The sequence below is a fragment of the Dipteris shenzhenensis genome, chromosome 14, assembly GCF_047967505.1.
Source record: "Dipteris shenzhenensis isolate YYH24624 ecotype China chromosome 14, Dip_SZ_1.0, whole genome shotgun sequence".
In the NCBI taxonomy this organism is placed as follows: Eukaryota; Viridiplantae; Streptophyta; class Polypodiopsida; order Gleicheniales; family Dipteridaceae; genus Dipteris; species Dipteris shenzhenensis.
Genome location: NC_141609.1, coordinates 49,573,610 through 49,582,755, shown reverse-complemented (window position 1 = coordinate 49,582,755; position 9,146 = coordinate 49,573,610). Strand labels below are relative to the sequence as shown.

The 9,146-nt window shown below is 37.5% G+C and overlaps 1 pseudogene; it reads left to right on the top strand.

The window, feature by feature from the left end:
* The first annotated feature begins 8,029 nt into the window (after positions 1 to 8,029).
* Positions 8,030 to 8,386, top strand: LOC147894763 (SKP1-like protein 21 pseudogene; annotated as a pseudogene).
* The last annotated feature ends 760 nt before the right edge of the window (positions 8,387 to 9,146 follow it).

Genomic DNA, 9,146 nt, shown 5'->3' with positions numbered 1-9,146 from the left:
GATGCAAGAGGGCCAAGCGCATTGTTGGAAATCTGAAGGAGTTGGTGGACATGGCCAAGAACATGGTGGACATGCTGGAGAAATGCGAGACTTCTAGGAGCACTCGCTTCATTGATGCTAAGACTAGCAAGAACAAGTGCGAGGTGACACAGCTACAATAGATGGAGACCACTGAGGCCCAACATTTGCAAGTTTAATGGGAGAGCACCCAAGCTGTGTGCAGAGCTTTGAAAAGGATCTCTGACTAACTATTGGTGTTTTCCTACTTTGAGGGAAAGATGGGAACACATAGAGATGCTCTTCTTCCACTAGATTATTCTTTAATATGTATTTGACTCTTGCATTTGGCTCTTGGACAACCTACCTATAGGGTTGCAACACTATTTGATGTTGGAATATGCGTATGTGTGAGTACTCCACACCTCACTATGGTATGACTTCATTTGGAATGAATATGGAATTTCTCCTTCATCTATTTCCTTCATGTGATTGTGCTCTACATGATATATATATATTAATGAAATGTTGTCTAATGCAAATGCTATCGATGAAATGGGGTAAGTGGGAAATGCTTATGAAAGGAATGCATTTCTAGTCAACTAGAAAAATTGGCATAAGGAATGATATTGTTATTTCCAAACTTTTGAGTTGTGGATGTTACATGTAGAGATTAGGTTTGAAAGTCAAAAACTCCACCCACTATTAAGTGCTTATTTGCTTCTATGAAATGCTTTAGATGTTACTGGATAGCTAATTTGTTTGAACATGTGTCCAGTGTTGACCTTCGTGTAGTGGGATTTCGAATGATATTCTTGGTATAATATTGAAGCTATAAGATGTGAGACCTTCCTCCCATTTGAGAATTGAGCCTGCCACATCTGTTATAGACCCTCTTTAAAAGCTTATTGAGAATAAAGTATACTGGATGATTGCATCGTGGGAAGCTTAAAAGGAAGGAAAAAATTCATGTCATCTCCAAGTGCTTAGCTCATGCTTAGGTGCCTCTTCACCATTGTGTTCACCATTGACTGTTTGGAAGTCACCATTGTGTCTAGATCCCCTTTCTATCGGAAAGGATGTGAGCAATTCAATGCTAGAGGTAATTTCACGTTTTCTTAAAATTTTTGATTAGTGGATAGATAGAGTTATATGTGGTTTAACATGGTTAGATATTAATAATTCATAAAAGCTCATGGATGTTGCAATGTCTGTGGCTATATTCGAGTGTTCTTGCATCAAATTTCCTTACATGTATCCCAAAAAGGATAATAACCAATAGATGGGTAATGCACCATTTTAAATACCATTGCAATTAAATATTGTAAGATAGCATTCATTGATTGTTGTGTGTCCAATACTCGGTTGTACTTAGGATATAATTTATCTATGGCTCACCTTAGGAGGGTCCACGAGCAACAAATATTCCTTTTTTAAGCTATATTATGCAATGGTGTAGAGGAGTACTAGGCTCATCTTTGGTACCTAACTATATGAGGAGATTGAGCTTTATTTATAGATAGGATCTCTTCAATGTTGGGGCCTCCAAGACTTGTTAGTCATCCTAGACTATTTGTAAAACAGCAAAGAATCTCCCTCTTGCACAACCAGCTCTTGGACACCAAGCCATAGTCAAAGAAAGAAAATGAGTATGGTGGCATGAGTGTGTTAACTATCCATGTGGATATATAGATGGTGGCATAAGCATGCGAACTGTATACGTGTATATGTAGTTAAGATCACATAATAGGCATAGTTCTAGGCACTTGTCAATATAGACTTTGGTAATTACAATGGCTATTGGATTGTAAAACTTAGGAAATGGTAAGCTTGGAGTGCTACTAAGCTGCGAGTTTTTTGGTAGAGAGTTTAACGAGTTTTTTTCATGTATACCCTCATGCATATCCTAAAAGTAAAACTAAGATTTGACATTTTAGCTGCATTTGTAAAATATAACCATGTAAATTTCCACAAAACTATCTTGAATTGCAACAAGGCTATGTCACCAACACACCATGTATAGCCATACATGCCAAGATGTTGTTTGTGGTAACAAAATACACCATTAGGAGCTTTTTATGTTCTACACTTATACATAATTTCTATAAAATAGAATCAAAAATCCAAAACAAAACACTTGTGGTGTAGATTAGAGTGTCTTTTCTTCTAGTTCCATGTCATCCACAAAATACAAGTAGACAATTTGAGTTTTTTCTTAGGAGTGTTTTCATCCTTGGACATGGCCACAAATCTGCAATCTTTTGCGCATAGGATGGCAACACACTGCAAACGTTCAAAAGGGCTATGTCAATGGCAAACAAATTCCTTATTAAAATTGCTTTAAAAAAAAGATAGAAAATACTAGAATGCTAAATCAAAGGTATCGCACTAGTCATCCTCTGGATCCTCTAATTCCATTACACCATCACACTACTTCCTCATCACTATTGTAATGATCATCTTGCTTCTATTCAACATCCCCCAAAGTAATATAATGTTAGTCCACAAAAGACACCATCCTCTTGTCATTATCCATACCACAAACAAGTCTTCCACAATCCAAAGAGGCCTCAATGGTGACACCACAACCCATCATTAGATCAAGTATGTTCTCACCTAATGGTGTTACGGAGCTTCTATCAAAGCTACCATCCATTGAGGGCTCTTATCCAACCAACTTGGAAAAATGTAATGCCCATTTTGTAACAAAACTTTGTACAACAATGCGGATTTCAACAATTATGAAGAATGGAAAATGTACCACAACATAAAGTGCCATCGTCATACACTTGTCTAGTAAAAGTTGGTAGAAGATGAAGGAGACAATCACGTGATAAGTCAAAAAAAGGATAGCCATCAACACATTGCTTGATTACAAATGGAATGTGTCCCTTACTATGATACACATACGTCATCAATAAATGTATCCTACAAGTCAAACAAGTGTAAGGTGAGTGAAAAAAATTTCTAAGAGAACACAAAAAACAATAAAGAATGTAATGTCATTGATTTATTTGACAATGTCTTTCCAAATTGAAAAGTCCAAAGAAGTGCCTCCCTCCCATAAGAAGTTCCTATAGTCAATCCCATAGGTTCATCAAAGTAGATTTTGATTTGCAATGTCATCTCATGGTTCTTCGTGAGGGCAGTTGCATGAACTTGCCTATGAAGGCTCTTTGTGTGGAAAACAACTATATGGCCGTAGTCAATAAACAATCAAGTCTAGCATCATCCACAAGATGAGGCTTGACTTCATTCCAACTTGGTATAGACCCCCCAAAGCTTGGTAAATATTGCTTGATTGGAAGGTCTAGAACAACAAGGTTCACACCCATGGCCTCGCCTTGTTTGCCTCGCACATGTCCTAGTTTTTGTTTCTTAGAAACAAAAAAATCTTTTAAACCATTAAAGGTTGTATTGGTGATTTTATGTTGAAGATCTTGTTCTTGCACATCACCTTGGATAATCTTTGCGTTTTCCATAGAGAAATGCTTATTTCTAATATCAGAGTGCTGCTCTTGTGTGTATCAAAGTAGTCTACAAATTAACAAAGTAAAATAATCAATAAATCCTCAAGCATAAGAGCCACCAAATCTATAATACAAGAAAAAAGAATGAATGCCTTTCAACCAAATAATTTTTCAATATGTCAATTATTCCTCTGTAGTTTAAACAAACACCCAATCAAAAATAAAACACACCTTTCTTTAATGCATCTTCATGCTTCTCAATATTTATTTGTCTCTTTGTATTCCTTGATGGAGATGGGTCATAACATGACTCCATGTGTGCAATATTCTTGGAATGACTAAAGCCCTCACGAATAGTTGTTATTAAGTTTCTTCGAAAATCATTATTGTGGGCAAGGTGTAGCTCTTTTTCACATTCATGTCATTTGCCTACCTCGTAATCAATCCACCAAGAATTCTCAATCTCCCATTTATATATCAAGATTTCTTGGGATTGACAAGCATCCATGTCAATAAGCAAAGCATTTGAAGTTTTTGACAAATAATCATCAACTTATGCCAGGCTTGCATAGCATCTGGAAGTTTGGGTACTAATTCATTGTCCAACATCATAGACACATACCTACACTTCACATAAATTTATAAGAATATTTAAATGTTTAAAAATGATAACACTTTCAAGTGAAAAGTGTTTGCAATAAGTTCTCTACCTCTCTCTCCAAATCAAACTGCCACATTTCCTTTGCTATCCATGATATAAAACCCTTGTCAAAAATAGGAATTCCAAATGAACTTCGAACTGCAGCTCCTCCACTCAACTTTATCAAAAATTGCACTCTCATCTTATTTTTTTAAGGAGGTCCAATTTCTCAACACCAATCTTAACACCTCCTCCCTCCAAGTCAATGTGGTAGTCACCAATTTAAACCACTCATCTCCCAATTTGGGATTGACAATACCCAACCATTTATTCATTTTGTTCTCCCATCTTCTTCTAACAAGGGACTCAGGATCTATAGGCTTTTCCTACAATGCAAGCATGAGTCAAGCATTAACAAAAATGATACAAGAAAACTAAATAAAAAGGTTTGATGATTTATAATTTTAGAAAAACATTCCAAAACATTAACAAACAATTTTCTTTGATGCTTCAACTATGCCAACCTTAGCCCTCTCTATCTCAATCTCATGCTCAATTGCAGACTTTTCAATGCAAAGAATATGTAAAGCAACACAATAATTTACACTTCAGTATGTGTATCAATTCAAAATTTTAACAATCATAAAATCAACCAATAAATTACATAAGTACCTGAAACATCATCTTAGCCAAAAGAAACCTTGTAAGAGGATACCACACTTCCTCTCCACCATGTTTCTTCTCTTTGTCCTTTTCCCTTAGCTCATGCACAACTTCTACGTCATATCGCAAAAGTTTACTTGTGAAATACTTCATGTCACATTCACAAATTTTTCTCAAACAAAAGATTATATCTTTGAAGGTAATTTTCACCACACCAACATCATTCAACCTTTCACAACATTAAGAAAACATAAAAATATGTTCTCACAAAATATGACATTAAAATGTATTCACCAAAACAAAAAAATTTAAGTGTGAATACTCTTTACGGATTATCACAAAGGCTATGGAGAAATTACATACTCATTTATTCAACTGAGTGCTCCAATTAGGCAAAACTCATTGTCTTTATTTGGGGCAATGAAGGAAGTCCGAACTAATGCATGCATCCGCTTGTCAAAAGAAGAATTTTCATATATCTCTTTTGTCCATCCTATTAGTCTATGATTACCATCCCAGTAAATAAACATCTTACCACTAAGATAACTCCACTCATCATTGATTTGGACCTCTCTTTCAAATTCATCATTTACCTCTTTCCATATTGGATCCTATTTAGCAATGTCATCTTTTGTAATTGAAATATGAGCCCCATCTGTTGTTTGCATAGCCAAAATAAAACAAACTTTCTCTCCAATATAGCCATCCTTTCTCAATGTGAACCCCATCTTCTTTGACAGTTTACCCACAGTTCTTATTTTTTAATGTAATTTAATACGACACAAGGGAATCTTAGCTCTAAAGAATATCTTGTGAAAACTCAATTGGCACAATGAGTTCTTCATCATCTTTCTCTTTTTCCTCAATTTGATTCGATTTTGCCTTCACCTTTGTTTTCGAAGATGTTTGAATCTTTAGATTGATCACCAACTTCCATATCCTCACTTGATTCACAATCATCATGACTTATCTCATTCATCATCTCTTTTTTAGTCATTTTCACACTTGTGTTAGTTGATGCTTTTCTAGAACATTGCTTATAGTATAACCCACACAGCTCAACTGATGTGTTTTTTGCATTGGATCTTGTCAATACCCTCTCAATACCATTATCTCATGAATGTAAAAGAGATAACAATCAATATTTTCACTATAATTAAAAACTATGATGTGTATATTAAAATACTTAAAAATGTATCACCATCGGTAGAAGAATATTGTAGCTGCTCTTAACAAGGATACATAAATTGGCTCGATATATGCAAATTTGCGGCAACATATACAAGAAAAGAATTGCTAGAACATTGACCATATTGCAAAAATATAATAGAAAATATAATAGCAAATAAGAGATGGATCCAAGCCCTATTTCTAAGAGCGAGGATTACCGTCAGTTTGCCAAAAATGAAAAGCAATTGAGATCCAGGTTTTTAATTGGCCTGCCTTGAATGGGTAGGCTTTACTAGACATTTCCTTGGCAAAGAGAAAAATTGTGAATTGAAATAAAATTTTTGGTTTGAAAAAATCAAGGTTGTGATTAGTCTAAGTCAGCGGCTTCTCCTGCAGGAATAAGGATTGCCGCGGCATCTTGTAGTCCAACAAAATCCATTGAGGATTTCTATCGCTATGGGTTATGCTCGATTCATTTCCTAATCAATGTGGTTTTCATTTGCGAGGAGCTGTGACACTCATATCTTAATCTTGTCGATCCATCCCTGTAATGTGTATGCCCACCTTTGACATTACTAAAATTCATGTTGACAACGTAGTCATTCTCAGACACCCCCCTTCACTTTTCGTGTTTACACAAAGCTCCTAAATCTCTTTGGGCAGGCCATTTGAAAGCCATTGAACTTGTTAATAGTCTACCACTTATACAAAGAAAGCTTGTAATGCTAGGCTCGGCGCCGAGCCCTCTTTTCTTGATAGAACTTATGAGCTCCACAGTGCATGGAAGGTCAGCCTAGAGGGAGAACAAGGGACTTTGGATGGAGTGAGGCACAGAGTCAATGAGACGCCTAATGAAACACTAATCGCAATCTGATTTGGCAGGGAGTCAAAAAATCGGGCTCGGTGCCTAGTCCTCTCTTCAAGGAGAGCTTAGAGGTTGGGGTCATAGTTTGCCATTGGAAGTAAGGGATGCAAACAAGTGGAGTAATGAGGAGACATCGATACTTATACTGGGAGCCCAAAAAAGTAGGGCTCGGTGCCGAGCCCTCTATTTCAAGCTGGTCTCTCTATGAGCTTGTTGTGAAGGATCTTGTAAGAGAGTCCATGCACACATTATCAATGGTGGCCATGCTCACAACATATTATTTTCAACGAAGGGATGGATGGATGCAAGGAGCCCAAAAAGCAGGGCTCGGTGCCGAGCCCTCAGTTCCATGACAACTTCTTGGAAATCAAATGTTCAAACGGTGAAGGATATCAAACCACTGAGGAGTCTTGAGTCTTGAGCGCTCAAAGTCTTGAGTCTTGAGCATTCAAACAGTGAAAGATATCCAAACCAAGATCCAGTATTGGCATGGATTGCAGGAACAATTCCAATTCCTCTAAGTGGATCGGACAGTTGCGAATGTCAAGGCGCGTAATCTTGCAATGGCCACTTTGAAGAGCGGCTACTCAATTCCGAGAGCTGAGAATCTGGCGTGTCAGCCAAGACCTCAAGTCATACTCAAGACAACACATAAGCATTTGTAGAGTGTAGGAGATTTTGTGCGACATGCTCAGCAGCTTGTGAACGAAAACCCTTTGAGCGCTTAGGGGGACGTCCACCTTAGATCTAGGCTGCTGTAAAGCATCCATGAGCATAACCACAACAAAAATGGGATTCTTGAGTGTCCAAATGGTGAAGGTCCACTGAAGGATATCAAATGACTTGGGAGTCTTGAGCCTTCAAAAGCAAGGCTCGGCGGCGAGTCCTATATCACAGCATGCTCTAAGTTTTTCTAAGTAGTTTGCTCGGTGCCGAGTCCAATATCTCAGCATGCTCTAAGTTTTTCTCAGCAATTTTCACGGAATATGTTGGTCGAACGTCCTGTGCACCAGCAGCCCAGCTAAACATCCCTTCCACTTCATGCCAGTTGCTGCAACGAGTGGATAATTGACCCAGCGTGAACACAGCAAATACCTGATCGATCCTTCCTTCGAGCTACATAGTTGCGATGTTCGACGGCAGATTAATATGGAGCAATAGAAGGTTTTAACTGGCAGCGCTATCCTGCATGAAAGCCAAAGGATCCGAAGATAAGCGAGTAGAATGGAGGTAGCTAAATCACTGCTGATGCAGAGTGGAGCCCATAGCCTTGAAATAAAGCCTTTGGTTGATTTGACAAGCAGAACTTTAGCTCGAATGATGGAGGGGAAAACTCCTGAGAAAATTCGTGAAACATTTCATCTACCAGATGATCTCACGAAGGAAGAGAAACTGGAACCTCTGAAGAATATCACGGATGATGCATGTATTCGTTTGCGTAATCGTCTTTATCCAAGAAAGGGGAAGGAATTGCAAGATAAGCAAAAACTAAACAATATGGAGCGAGATGAAGGTTTGAGGGATGGACGCTCTGTAGAAGACTTGCTGTCTTTTATTAATGGTGTTGGATTGCAAAGCTAAAGTCTAAGTGCCAAAAAGAATGTAACAGTCGGAAGATGGAATTTGTGAAAGGTCAGATTTCTGAGAATACCTGCAAGAATATTGATTCAAGAGAAGTCCAAACTCATACACGAATGTGTCTGTGTTTAACGATAGAGCTAGATTCTATCTTTGATGATGAAGGTTTTGCTTTTGAAAGGAAATTCGACGTAGATGACTACCTAGACCCTTTGATGAAGGGAGTGCAGCCCATAGCCTTGAAATAAATTGATCTGATCTTTGATCAATGCAAATTGAGCTTATACAATCTGCAACATATTCGAAGAAAGCCAATACAGCTCAGAAGCATGCAAGATTGGTGAATGCCAAAAAGCTTGCAAGGCAAAAAGTTTACCTGACTGGTTGCTATGCAGCTTTAGAGTGGAGGAACAGGATCGAGCCGCAATATTCTGGTGAGACAGCAAACAAGCTTCCTGAGCAATATTGCAAATAAGAAATCGATGCTTTTTTTAGCAAAAGAAGCAAATGCGTAGTAACCGCGATTCAACAAATGGTCATTAACAAAACGGTCGTTTTAAACTTAAGATGAATGTTTTCACGGATTTCTTACTACTACATTTTCTTGAAGCTACAATTATTGTTTAGCTTGTGCCGACATTATACTGCAAAAGCAATGATGAGAGATTACAAATGAAGCTTCCCTTCGGCCATTGTAGAATCTCAAATAAAAAGAAGATATGCTAGCATTTTAGTGTACAAAAATGTTGTATGAGATGATAAT